Below are 14,748 nucleotides of genomic sequence, written 5' to 3' on the forward strand. Positions count from 1 at the left end.
CTGAGGACCCAGTTGCAGAGGGAGGTGTTTAGTCCCAGAGTCCTTAGCTTATTGATGAGCTTTGAGGGCACTATGGTGTTGAACGCTGAGCTGTAGTCAATGAATAGCATTCTCACATAGGTGTTCCTTTTTTCCAGGTGGGAAAGGGCAGCGTGGAGTGCAATAGAGATTGCATCACCTGTGGATCTGTTATTGTGGTATGCAAATTGGAGTGGGTCTAGGGTTTCTGGGATAATGGTGTTGATGTGAGCCATGACCAGCCTTTCAAAGCCCTTCATGGCTACAGACGTGAGTGCTAAGGGTCGATAGTCATTTAGGCAGGTTACCTTGGTGTTCTTGGGCACAGGGTCTATGGGTGTCTGCTTAAAACATGTTGGTATTACAGACTCAGACAGGAAGTGGTTGAAAATGTCAATGAAGACACTTGCCAGTTGGTCAGCGCATGCTCGCAGTACACGTCCTGGTAATCCATCTGGCCCTGCAGCCTTGTGAATGTTGACCTGTTTAAAGGTCTTACTCACATCGGCTGCGAAGAGAGTGATCACACAGTTGTCTGGAACAGCTGGTGCTCTCATGCATGTTTCAGTGATATTTGCCTCGGAGCGAGCATAGAAGCAGTTTAGCTCATCTGGCAGGCTCGTGTCACTGGGTAGCTCTCGGCTGTGCTTCCCTTTGTGTCTGTAATGGTTTGAAAGCCCTGCCACATCCGACCAGTGTCGGAGCAGGTGTAGTACGATTTGATCTTAGTCCTGTATTGATGCTTTGCCTGTTTTATGGTTCGTCAGAGGGCAGAGCGGGATTTCTTCTAAGCTTCGGGGTTAGAGTCCCGCTCCTTGAAAGCGGCAGCTCTACCCTTTGCGGATGTTGCCTGTAATCCATGGCTTCTGTTTGAGGTATGTACGTAGAGTCACTGTGTGGATGACATCATCTATGCACTTATTGATGAAGCCAATGACTGATGTGGTGTACTCCTCAATGCCATCGGTTTTACCTTTATTTAACTAGGCAAGTCAGTTAAGAACAAATTCTTATTTTCAATGACTGCCTAGGAACAGTGTGGTCTACAGCTTATCATGAGATACCCCACCTTTGGAGAGCAAAACCTCGAGACTTCCTTAGATATCGTGCATTAGCTGTTGTTTACAAATATACATAGTCCGCCCCCCCTTGTCTTACCAGACACCGCTGTTCTATCCTGCCGATACAGTGCATAAAGGGCTAGCTGTATGTTGATAATGTCGTTGTTCAGCCACGACTCCGTGAAGCATAAGATATTACAGTTTTTAATGTCCCGTTGGTAGTTTAATCTTCCTCGTAGGTTGTCGATTTTATTTTCCAATGATTGCATGTTAGCTAGTAGAACGGAAGGCAGTGGGGGTTTATTTGATCACCTAAGAATTCTCAGAAGGCAGCACGACCTCCGTCCTCTTTTTCTCCGTCTTCTCTTCATGCAAATGACGGGGATTTGAGCCTGTTCCCAGGAAAGCAGTATGTCCTTCACGTCGGGCTCGTCGGACTCCTTTAAAGGGAAAAAAAGCTTCTGCCAGTTCGTAGTGAGTATTCGCTGTTATGATGTCCAGAAGTTATTTTCGGTCATAAGAGACGGTAGCAGCAACATTATGTACAGTATGAGTTAAAAAAATAAGTTACAAACAACGCAAAAAATGAACAAAAAACACATTTGGTTAGGAGCACGTAAAACGTCAGCCATCATCCAATGTACTGTAAACATACAGTGTGTAACAAATACAGTTTTCTTTTATCGCTTTGGTACTATTTTCACAAGTACAATAGAGGTGGAAGATGCATGATTGCTATCCTCATGAGCGTACCACCCTCCTTTAGGCCATAGAGGCATGCAATGATTTCAATCCAGACCTACTGTATGTCAGGCTTGGATTCGCCATGCCAAAATGGTTTTGTACGAGTTTTCAAAATTCAGCACATACTTGTAAAGTAGTATCAAAGCGATGAAAAAAAAAAAACTTAGGGGGACAAGATATTCAATCCATTCATACACATCGCATGCTATTAGAACAATAAAATAAATAATGCAATTGAATGTGTCATTTATTTAATAAATAACTTTCAAAATGTTTGCTGTGCTTTGTTTCTTAAATAGCCTACAGTATGCTAAAACAGAGACTTCTGAGAGGCAGCGGGTTTGTTTCTGAAATGATGACCATGCAGAACATTAAAAACAGGAATTGTTGATGAATGAGTAGGAAAGTTGATGTCTTTGAGACAGCCCTTTATTTCCATGCTTTATACCATTGCCAGGGTTTTGGTCTGGAGGCAGACTGAGGTTCTCTTGTGTGCCATTGTTCAGCTGCTGGTAGGAGCTGTATTTGTTTCGGAAACTTGTACATCTGAAAAGAATGAAAAATAAATTTTGAACGTGACTTGTAATATTTCCGCTGTAGGTCGGTCAATAGGAACACAGTGGGTGAAGTCATTGCTCACTGCCATAAGACACGGGCATGGATCTTCTTGCTTTCTGTCAGTCTGTATTCAGGTTTTTATAGTAAACATAAAACATTGTTATAGCCATGGCTTTGGTTAACGGTGACATTGATGTGTAGGCTAGAGGATAAAGTGATACTTAAGGGTTTTTGGCAATGAGGCTCTTTATCTACTTCCCCAGAGTCAGATGAACTAGTGGATACCATTTTTATGTCTCTGTATGAAGGAAGTTAGAGGTAGGTTTGCGAGCCAATGCTAAATAGTGTTAGCGCAATGACTGGAAGTCTATGGGTATCTGCTGGTATGGCAAAATCCCGAAGTATCCCTTTAAGCGGAAATAGCCCATCATATATAAGCAATTTTTACTGACTATTTATTGATTGATTGGTTTTGTGTGTGTTTATTGTTTGAGAAATCAAACAGAAAAGCCAACAAATGGCTATAAAGCTTAAACTAGGTTGCATGCTTACCTAAACTGACAATAATTTGTAAGTGAAGAAGTTGAGCTGACATATTAATTTGTAGTCTTACTCCATCATCTGAGAGGTTGAATCATATATATATATATATAATATCAACATATTGTCTATCTATGGGTTGAATGCTCACCTATAGCAGGGCATCCCTCCAGCCAGCCAGGTGAGTCTGAAGCAGCTCTTCTTGCCCTGCTGGAAGCCCAGGGCATAGCGGTACTCACAGCAGGAGCTGATCCGAGCAGCGATGAGGCTGTTCACATACATGGTGCCGCTAAAGGGGTAACCCCGGTGCCTCTGGGAGACCCACTGGAACTGCTCTGCAGGAGGGGACACAGGAGACAGAACAGGGGAGTTAAGAGGTGAGGATATATGAGGATTAGTTCAAAGTTTACATGCTACAAACTTTACCTTGGTTCTCCCGTAAGACATTGTTTTCTCCCCTCACCCCCTTTATTCCCAATCCCCTGAGACACACATAGAAACAGCTCACAGAGAGGCTGGAGTATGAGAACAGGGTAAGCCACAGTGCACCTGGATTGAAGATTAAGGGCTGTGTCATCTACAGGACGCACTTTTTCCCCAAAATAATTGAGATGCAGCCCTATAGGGAGAACTCCACATACAGAGAAGCAGTGTGGAAAAGGACGTTTTGTTGAAGCTAAGTTGAAACGCCCCAAAAATAAAAAATCAACACCATTTTGGTCGCATATGCTCCTAACTATTTTTGTTGTGATTAGGAATTTTGATTTGGTAATGATGTGGAACACTACTGGCCACCCTTCAGAGCCTGGTTCCCCTCCAAGGTTCATGCCCTTCTATGGAGTTTTTCATAGCCACCGTGCTTCTACATCTACATTGCTTGCTGTTTGGGGTTTTAGGCTGGTTTTCTGTACAGGCACATAAATATATTTGATTGATTTGGTAGCACTGTGGCGCCTAACAAATATTCACCCAGATAATGGCAAAATTCTACGAGTTGTTACATTTGTATAATTTGAGCAGCGCACATTGCGAGCAAGTCGATACTTTGTATTATTTCACCTCACCTGAAAGAGTGAAGAGGGAATTCAGCAACTGGAGCATCAGCCATCATCATCAACTCAAGGTGTTACAGACCAAGAACTGGAGGGTTTATATATTTCAAACTGGCCTAGATTCAGGGACCAATCACAATGGGAATAGAAAACAAAACATGATGTGAATGGTAAAAACGGGAAAAAAAGTCTGACCAACAGGATGCCATTTTGAAATATATAAAAGCCTCCACTTTCCGAACTGCAACACCGTTCTTTGGGGTGATAGGTGGCACGGGGAGATGGCGGAAGCAAAAGTATTTTTTAGTTGAAAGCAAGTTGAATACAGTTAGCCAGAAAAATTTGTGGACAATAGTGAAGTCCAAGAATGGAACAAAAAAGGTCTCAAATCATGTGTATATATAGAGCAAAAGGAGAGTGAGTCATCCAACAGACTCCAATCCAGAGCGACACACAGAAGCAACCAGGGCTAACGCCCCGCTCAAGGGCACGTCGATAGATCCCCCACAAGGCCAAAAACGGGGACCCGAACAAGTGATCCATCAGCCACTGGCCCAAACTCCCAACTGCCAGCCCTCCAAGATCCACCCTACAGTTCCCCAAGAGCTGCCCCTCAACAATCCGAGACGCCTTCCACAGTCCCCCCACCCCATGAGAAAATAAGATTAAAAAAATAATAAATCCATTCCTCACCCCCAAGACTCCCCCCCAATAACCAATAAAATGAACAAAAGAGAGAAAGACAAATGAAAACAGAAAACAATGCAAAAAACAAAATACATCAAGGACAACAAAAATCATAACAGCAAGGCCGACTGAATATGTTTGAGTGCATGTATGGCACTGTTTACATGTGTGTGTGCACAATTTGTGCATTGGAATGAGAGTGTGTGTATGAGCATGTGTACAAACACCTGCAAGGCATCAGCCACAGGCAAACCAGCATTAGCTGTAAAAACACTGCCCCTCAGTGTCATTCAAACTTACTTTTTGTTATGTTTTATTGTGACTTAATTTGATACTTTTATCTTTGACGGTCATTCTATCCCCCGCCCAGCCACTCCACAATTCCACATCCCAACCCTCAGCTTCCCTCAACCCATCCCACCTAGCTCTGCTGGCCACCCTCTTCAGATTTCTATGCACCATATATCTTTCAACTCTTTATCTTTCAACATACAATTTCAATATATCTAATCGAATAGAATCCACAGACCAAGATAAATACTTTTACTAAGAGTATTAGTATATTAGGAATTGACTGACCCGGTCTCTCCAGATCTCCCAACAGTACTATATCTAGGGTCAATTTTAGATCAATGTTATGCATTTTCAGCCATTCCTGAAACTGAGACCAGAAACAGGCTACCTGAGGGCAATACCAAAATAAATGGTCTATTGATTCTGTATCCTCACAATAAAATCTGCAGAGCTTCGATGATTGTATGCCCCAAATATTCAACATTTTGTTGGTGGCAAGAATTTTACTTAGCCACAGTTATTAATTGTACTGCACAAGTGTTCAAGAATTCCAAGAAGTTGGACATCATATCTGCAGAAGTTTTTGGGTCTCCAAGACTTAACGGCAGAAGCACTACAAGGACTACTGTCACCAGGAAATGTCCCGCCATCACAGGATCCTTCTTAGTCTGTGTAGGGACCTGATTAGAACAGAAAAGCAGGCTGATTTAGTTTAATTAAAATGTTGATATTGATAGTTTGTATGGAATGTTTATTTCTTTTAATGTAATATGAATAAAATTAAAATATTATCCCACATGTTTTCCTTTTGGGATCTTTATTATCCACCTGTACAGTAGGTGGCGTACACCATTATATGGCTGAAGTAAAAATGCTCTATTTGAAAGTTGATGGAAAAGATGAGCGTGAGAATGAGAACGGAAACAAAAGTAGCGTTACGGTGGAATCTAGTAAAACCAAGCCTGGTTCTGGATAGTTTTTAAGTTGGAGTGAGGGTTTTGGACCAATGGAGTTACATGGAAGATCTTTTTTTAGTCTCAAGAAAAATCAGTGAGAATAACAAGAAATGACCATATTTTGTTTGTGTCAGCGTGGACACCCCTTCAAATTAGTGGATTCGGGCTATTTCAGCCACACCCATTGTTGACAAATCGAGCTCACAACCAAGCAATCTCCACAGACAAACATTGGCAGTAGAATGGCCTTGCTGAAGAGCTCAGTGCCTTTCAACGTGGACAGGTCATAGGATGCCACCTTTCCAACAAGTCAGCCCGTCAAAGTTCTGCCCTGCTAGAGCTGCCCCGGTCAACTGTAAGTGCTGTTATTGTGAACTGAGCCACAACAGCTCAGCCGCGAAGCGGTTGGCCACACAAGCTCGTGTAACATGTAAAAACCGTCTGTCCTCAGTTGCAACACTCACTACCGAGTTCCAAACTTCCTCTGGAAGCAACATCAGCACAAGAACTGTTCGTCGGGAGCTTCATGAAATGGGTTTCCATGGCTGAGTAGCCGCACACAAAACTAAAATGCGCAATGGCAAGCATCAGCTAAAGTGGTGAAAAGCTCACTGCCATTGGACTCTGGAGTAGTGGAAACTCGTTCTCTGGAATGATGAATCATGTTTCACCATCTGGCAGTCCGACGGACAAATCTGGGTTTGGTGGATTCCAGAAGAACGCTACCTGTCCAAATGCATAGTGCCAACTGTAAAGTTTGGTGGAGGAGGAATAATGGTCTGGGGCTGTTTTTCATGCTAGGCCCTTAGTTCCAGTGAAGGTAAATCTTAACGCTACAGCATACAATGACATTCTAGACGATTCTGTGCTTCCAACTTTGTGGCAACAGTTTGGGGAAGGCCCCTTCCTGTTTCAGCATGACAATGCCCCGTGCAAAAGAAGAGGTCCATACAGAAAGGGTTTGTCGAGATCGGTGTGGAAGAACTTGACTGGCCTGCACAGAGCCCTGACTTCAACCCCATCGAACACCTTTGGGATGAATAGGAACGCAGACTGAGCCATTCCTGTTCACCTGACCTCACTGATGCTCTTGTGGGCGAATGGAAGGAAGTCCCTGCAGAAATGTTCCAACATCTAGTGGAAAGCCTTCCCAGAAGAGTGGAGGCTGTTATAGCAGCAAACGGTGAACCAACTCCATATTAATGCCTATGGTTTTGGAATGAGATGCTCGACGAGCAGGTGTCCACATTCTTATGGTCATGTAGTGTATATTTTGGCTTTGTGAGACACTTATGCCCAAGCCCATCCACTGTGATAAATGCAAAAGATTCAGTCCTGTGTGTGCAGATGGGAAGAGTTTTATAGCAAACGGTGGGACAGGGAAGCAAACCCAGGTATCTGGCATGAAAGGCAAACACCGTATGCATTGCGCCAATAGAGTTAACCCACTTGGTAGGAATTGTAATGTGGCTCATATAGCAAGGTTCGATACACTGCCCCCTCCGAACAGGAAGGCATGTCCCCATGGTTCGACTGCTCAGCCCCCTCAAATGTCTGGGCCATGCGTGCCGATGGCTTCACATTTCAAAAGAGTTTAGCTTGAAAAAGAAGTGGCAATATTACTGTTTGTACCTCTTGAGACACCTTAACATACTTAGTAGCACTTTCTCAAAATAATTAAAATCAATCTAAGATAAATCACGAAATCTGTCATTAATTTTGATATTTTTGCCAAGGAGGTCTTAGTCGCGCAATTTTACATTAAAATGTTTGGTGCAATATTTCTCAAAAAATGCATGACAACTAGTCGACCAATGTTGAATAACAACAAATCCCAACCAAAGCAGGAAGTACCAGTTACTCGCTCAATACGGAAGTGGTCAGATGACGCTGATGCTACGCTACAGGACTGTTTTGCAAGCACAGACTGGAATATGTTCTGAGATTCATCTAATGGCATTGAGAAGTAGACCACCTCAGTCACCAGCTTCATCAATAAGTGCATAGACGATGTCGTCGTACCCACAGTGACCGTACGTACATTTCCTAAGCAGAAGCCATGGATAACAGGCAACATCCGCACCGAGGTAAAGGCTAGAGCTGCCTCAAGGAGCGGGACACTAATCCGGACGCTTATGAACTCAGCCAAAAAAGAAACGTCCTCTCACTGTCAACTGCATTTATTTTCAGCAAACTTAACATGTGTAAATATCTGTATGAACATAAGATTCAACAACTGAGACATAAACTGAACAAGTTCCACAGACATGTGACTAACATAAATGGAATAATGTGTCGCTGAACAAAGTGGGGGGTCAAAATCAAAAGTAACAGTCAGTATCTGGTGTGGCCACCAGCTGCATTAGGTACTGCAGTGCATCTCCTCCTCATGGACTGCACCAGATTTGCCAGTTCTTGCTGTGAGATGTTACCCCACTCTTCCACCAAGGCCCCTGCAAGTTCCCGGACATTTCTGGGGGGGGAATGGCCCTAGCCTTCGCACTCCGATCCAACCGGTCCCAGACGTGCTCACTGGGATTGAGATCCGGGCTCGTCGCTGGCCATGGCAGAACACTGACATTCCTGTCTTGCAGGAAATCACGCACAGAACGAGCAGTATGGCTGGTGGCATTGTCATGCTGGAGGGTCATGTCAGGATGAGCCTGCAGGAAGGGTAACGCATGAGGGAGGAGGATGACTTCCCTGGAACTCACAGCGTTGAGATTGCCTGCAATGACAACAAGCTCAGTCCGACGATGCTGTGACACACCACCTCAGACCATGACGGACCCTCCATCTCAAAATCGATACCGCTCCAGAGTACAGGCCTCGGTGTAACGCTCATTCCTTCGACGATAAACGCGAATCCGACCATCACCCTTGGTGAGACAAAACCACGACTTGTCAGTGAAGAGCACTTTTTGCCAGTCCTGTCTGGTCCAGCGACGGTGGGTTTGTGCCCATAGGCGATGTTGCCGGTGATGTCTGATAAGGATCTGCCTTACAACAAGCACTCAGTCCAGCCTCTCAGCCTATTGCGGACAGTCTGAGCACTGATGGAGTGATTGTGCGTTCCTGGTGTAACTCAGGCAGCTGTTGTTGCCATCCTGTACATGTCCCACAGGTGTGATGTTCGGATGTACCGATCCTGTGCAGGTGTTGTTACATGTGGTCTGCCACTGCGAGGACGATCAGCTGTCCATCCTGTCTCCCTGTAGCGCTGTCTTAGACGTCTCACAGTATGGACATTGCAATTTATTGCCCTGGCAGTCCTCATGCCTCCTTGCAGCATGCCTAAGGCACATTCACGCAGATGAGCAGGGAACCTGGGCATCTTTCTTTTGGTGTTTTTCCAGTGTCAGTAGAAAGGCCTCTTTAGTGTCCTAAGTTTTCCGAACTGTGATCTTAATTGCCTACCGTCTGTAAGCTGTTTGTGTCTTAACGACCGTTCCACAGGTGCACGTTCATTAATTGTTTATGGTTCATTGAACAAGCATGGGAAACAGTGTTTAAATCCTTTACAATGAAGATCTGTGAACTTATTTGGATTTTTACGAATTATCTTTGAAAGACAGGGTCCTGAAAAAGGGACGTTTATTTTTTTGCTGAGTTTATATACACTACCATCCAACAGTTTGGGGTCACTTAGAAATGTCCTTGTTTTTTAAAGAAAAGCACATCTTTTGTCCTTTAAAATAACACCAAATTGATCAGAAATACAGTGTAGACATTGTTAATGTTGTAAATGGAAAAGGCTGATTTTTAATGGAATATCTACATAGGTGTACAGAGGCCCATTACCAGCAACCATCACTCCTGTGTTCCAATGGCACGTTGTGTTAGCTAATCCAAGTTTATAATTTTAAAAAGGTTAATTGGTCATTAGAAAACACTTTTGCGATTATGTTTCAACAGACCAGAGAATCGTGTTTGTCATGTTCTGAGAGTCCTTTAGGTTTCTTTTGGCAAACTCACCTCCCCGACAAAGGCCCTTCTCCCCTCATTGCTCAGTTTGTCCGCACGGCCATCTCTAGGAAGATTCTTGGTGGTTCCAAACTTCTTTCATTTAAGAAAGATGAGGCCGCTGTGTTCTGGGGGTCCTTCAATGCTGCAGATTTTTATTTTTTACCCTTCCCGGATCTGTGCCTCGATACAGTCCTGTCTCGGCGCTCTACGGACAATTTGTTCGACCTCGTGGCTTTTTGCTCTGACCTGCACTGTCAACTGTGGGGCCTTTTATAGACAGGTGTGTGCCTTTCCAAATCATGTTCAATCAGTTGAATTTACTACAGATGGACTCCAATCAAGTTGTAGAAACATCTCAAGGATGATCAATGGAAACAGGATGCACCTGAGCTCAATTTCGAGTTTCATAGCAAAGGGTCTTAATACCTATGTAAATAAGGTATTTCTGTTTTTTATTTCTAATTCAACATTTAAAAAAAAAAAAAAAAAAAGAAGAATTTAATCCATTTTAGAATAAGGCTGTAACTTAACAAAATGTGGAAAAAGTCAAAGGATCTGAATACTTTCCGAATGCACTGTATATATATATATATATATATATATATATATATATATATATATATATCCAGTATATGCCGTTTTATATTTTTTCCATTCTATTTTTTACTTAGTATTATTACTATTATTATTGTTTCACTCACATCTCTTTGACCTGCACTGTTGAGGCTTGGAATATAAGAATTTCACTGTACCCTCTAATTACATCTGCGACCCTGTGCATGTGACTAATAAACTCTGAGTTGTATTTGTATTTATTATGGATCCCCATAAACATTACATTCTTAACAGATTTTACAACACACTAAGTGTGCTCTCTCAGGCCCCTACTCCACTACCACATACAGTATGTAGAATACAAAATCCATGTGAGAATAGTGCGTACGTTATCGTGTGTGTATGCATGTCTGCTCCTATGTTTTTGTGTTTGCTTCACAGTCCCTGCTATTCCATAAAGTGTACTTTAATCTGTTTTTTAAATCTGATTCTACTGCTTGCATCAGTTACCCAGTGTGGAATAGAGTTCCATGTAGTCATGGCTCTATGTAGTACTGTGTACTAGTCGTTTAAACAGACAGCTCGGTGCTTTCAACATGTCAATAACTCTCACAAATACAAGTAGTGATGAAGTCAATCTCTGCTCCACTTTGAGCCAGGAAACATTAACATGCAGATAATTAATGTTTGCTCTCTGTGTTCATCCAAGGGCCAGACGTGCTGCCCTGTTATGAGCCAATGGCAATTTACTAAGGGTTGGTAAAAGGCTGATTGGTCGGCTATTTGAGCTAGAAAAGGGGGGTTTACTATTCTAAGGTAGCGGAATGACTTTTGCTTCCCTCCAAGCCTGAGGGCACACACTTTCTAATAAATTGAAGATATGGCAAATAGGAGTGGCAATATCATCCGCTATTATCCTCTAATTTTCCATCCAAGTTGTCAGACCCCGGTGGCTTGTCATTGTAGATAGACACCAATCATGTTTTCACTTCTTCCACGCTCACTTTATGGAAGTCAAAATTACAAATCTTGTCTTTCATAATTTGGTCAGCTGTACGTGGATGTGTAGTGTCAGCGTTTGTTGCTGGCATGTCAAAGTTTTCTAATCTTGCCAAAGAATAAATCATTCAAGTAGTTGGCAATAACAGTCGGTTTTGTGATGAATGAGCCATCTGATTCAATGAATGAGTTGATTTGTTGGCAGAGAGAGAAAAAAAACATCATGGCTCATTTTCTGCAATTCTACACATTAGGCCATGGAGCGAAGGGAAAATGTACCAGTTAAAGCTAATTTCATGCAATTCAAGACATTTTCCATGGCTTATGTGTGTTCATATGATACCAGGAGTCAAAACCCGACCGAATGCCCCCCCCCCCCCCAAAAAAAAACATTTTTTGTTGTGACCCGCAGTCCTTGTTTTACCCATTCTGGGTCGGGATTACGACCAGCGGTCCACCAGTTGAGAATGTGCTGTGACCTTGCCATAGAGCAGCCATAGGGGAAAATATATTCTTTATCACATTTAAAGAGTTGTAGCATACACCTGCAATTGACACAAACTTCCATGAAAGGATGGAGAGGCACTACAAGGACAGGGAGCAGTTGGTTTTCAGAAAGCAGTGAATGGTAAACACACAAAATTAGCACTCCAGCGCATCAGGTAAATTCAAAACCTTTATTGGTATTAACAAACTTGAGAGGTGATGTTGCAGGGCTTTTCACATTTTCCACAGTTGAGGAATAAACAAATTCACATTAAAATGACCCGGTGTGACAGCTGAATTGTGTGAAACTAGATCAGATAGTTAGTGAGGACTTGCTCAGAGCAACAGTTGGTCGCAATGTGCTCCATAGCCCCCTCCCTTGGCCCTAACCCATTGATGTCTGCGGATCTGAAGGCTTTGAAAAGGTATAAGCAGTGTAGTGGTGGAGGGTCCACCTTACAGATCTGCAGACATCCAAGGGTCAGGTCCACATACTGGTTAGGACCAAGAGCGTAGTGATAGGGAGCAAATTGGGACCAGCTGCAAGACAAGAGTTGGGCAAATAGAGGAGTAAGTACATGAGCAGATAATCACCAGACAAATACCAAGTCACTGTGTTGATACTTAAATCAACAGAAGAGTCGTGTACGTGTCAGTGCTGCACACAACATGCATCCTGAGATCACACAGCAGCATAGGCTAAAACGTGCTTAAAGTGGTTTAACAGCAAAAATGGCAGTCTGTTTTAGCATTAGATATCCTGCAGCATAGTCTGGGCTGGCTAATGCTAGAACAGAATACCATCCCGGTTAGTAGTTTGTTTCACATCTAAAACAACACAAAAGCTTGTCTGTATGAAATGCATTGAGCACCTATGATTTTCTCTCTCAGGTCTATACTGTCTCCGGGAGTTGAAACAAAACGTACTCCCCATTTCACGTAAACAAAGCACAGAATTCAAAAAGAATACTGCAAAAGAAATGCTCTTAATGTAATAATGATTTGAATGACTGTAGCCCCGAGGGCGAGGCTAGTCGGTTTAACAGAATGAGAGATTATATTGCATTGGTTGCTGGTACCGGACAGTACTGTATGAACACACAGTGAACAATCCCAACTGCCAAAATGACTCACACACACACCAAGACCCCCAAGCACTGATCAAAGGTAAATCGTTAAAGAATGGCACCAGGGGGGATGGCTGCCGCTTACAGGCTCTTAAACTATTGTGCTATTTTGTGTGTCAACATAATGTTGATGCTGATGCTAATGTTGATGCTACCGTGTCTTTTGAATGAAAAGAGCTTCTGGATAAGAACAGCGATTACTCACCTCAAACTGGACTAATATTTTTTCTGTAATGAGTCTGACACAAAGGATATAAAGCTACTCTCAAAAGCCCAAATCCCTGTCATTCGCATGAAGAAAATAAAGAAATACAAGGGGCGGAGCTCAGGGTGCCTTGTGAGAATTCGTAGGTATATTGGCCAACTTGAAATCACTGGAGAATAAACTGTATGAGCTCCGCTCAGGACTATCCTACCAACGTGACATTAAAAACTGTAATATCTTATATTTAACAGAGTCGTGGCTGAACGTAGACACGGATAATATACAGTTGCCTGGGTTTTCCGTGCATCGGCAGGACAAAACAGGTACGTCCGGTAAGACGATGGGTGGGGGTGTGTGTCTATTTGTCAATAACAGCTGGTGCGTGATGTCTAATATTAAGGTCTCGAGATATTGCTCGCCTGAGTTAGAGTACCTCATGATAAGCTGTAGACCACACTATCTACCAAGAAGGTTTTCATCTATATTTTTCGTAGCCGTCTATTTACCACCACAAACCGACGCTGGCACTAAGAAAATGCTGATCCAGAAGCGACGCTCCTAGTGGCCAGGGACTTTAATGCAGGCAAACTTAAATCCGTTTTACCTCATTTCTACCAGCATGTCACATGAGCAACCAAAAATGCTCAACTACCTTTACTCCACATACAGAGACGCGTACAAAGCTCTCCCTCGCCCTCCATTAGGCAAATCTGACCTTAATTCTATCCTCCTGATTCCTGCTTACAAGCAACAACTAAAGCAGGAAGTACCAGTGACTCGTTCAATACGGAAGAGGTCAGATGACGCGGATGCTAGGCTACAGGACTCTTTTGCTAGCACAGACTGGAATATGTTCCGGAATTCATCCAATGTCATTGAGGAGTATACCACCCCAGTCACCGGCTTCATCAATAAGTGCATTGACGACATCATTCCCACTGTGAACGTACGTACATATCACAACCAGAGGCCATGGATTACAGGCAACATCCGCACCGAGCTAAAGGCGAGAGCTGCCGTTTTTAAGGAGCGGGACACTAATCCAGAAATCCCGCGATGCCCTCAGACAAACCATCAAACAGACAAAGCCTCAATATAGGACTAGGATTGAATCCTACTACACCGGCTCTGATGCTCGTCGGATGTGGCAGGGCATGCAAACTATTATGGACTACAAAGGGAAACTCAGCCATGAGCTGCCCAGTGACGCAAGCCTACCAAATGGGCTAAATGCCTTTTCGAGGCAAGCAATACTGAAGCATGCATGACAGCACCAGCTGTTCCGGACGACTGTGTGATCACGCTCTCCGTAGCCGATGTGAGCAAGACGTTTAAACAGGTCAACATTCACAAAGCCACAGGGCCAGACGGATTACCAGGACGTGTACGCATGCACTGACCAACTAGCAAGTGTCTTCACTGGCATTTTCAACCTCTCCCTGACCGAGTCTGTGATACCTACATGTTTCAAACAGACCACCATAGTCCCTGTGCCCAAGA

General features: G+C 43.3%; 1 long non-coding RNA gene across 1 annotated transcript; it reads right to left on the reverse strand.

The window, feature by feature from the left end:
• Nucleotides 1–2,052: 2,052 nt before the first annotated feature.
• Nucleotides 2,053–10,120, reverse strand: LOC139575214 (uncharacterized). Its single transcript, XR_011674918.1, has 3 exons — nt 9,886–10,120; nt 3,073–3,256; nt 2,053–2,369 (listed from the first exon to the last, which is right to left on the reverse strand). It is a non-coding gene; the product is annotated as an uncharacterized lncRNA (long non-coding RNA).
• Nucleotides 10,121–14,748: the final 4,628 nt, after the last annotated feature.

Source organism: Salvelinus alpinus, chromosome 5, assembly GCF_045679555.1.
Source record: "Salvelinus alpinus chromosome 5, SLU_Salpinus.1, whole genome shotgun sequence".
NCBI classification, from domain to species: Eukaryota; Metazoa; Chordata; class Actinopteri; order Salmoniformes; family Salmonidae; genus Salvelinus; species Salvelinus alpinus.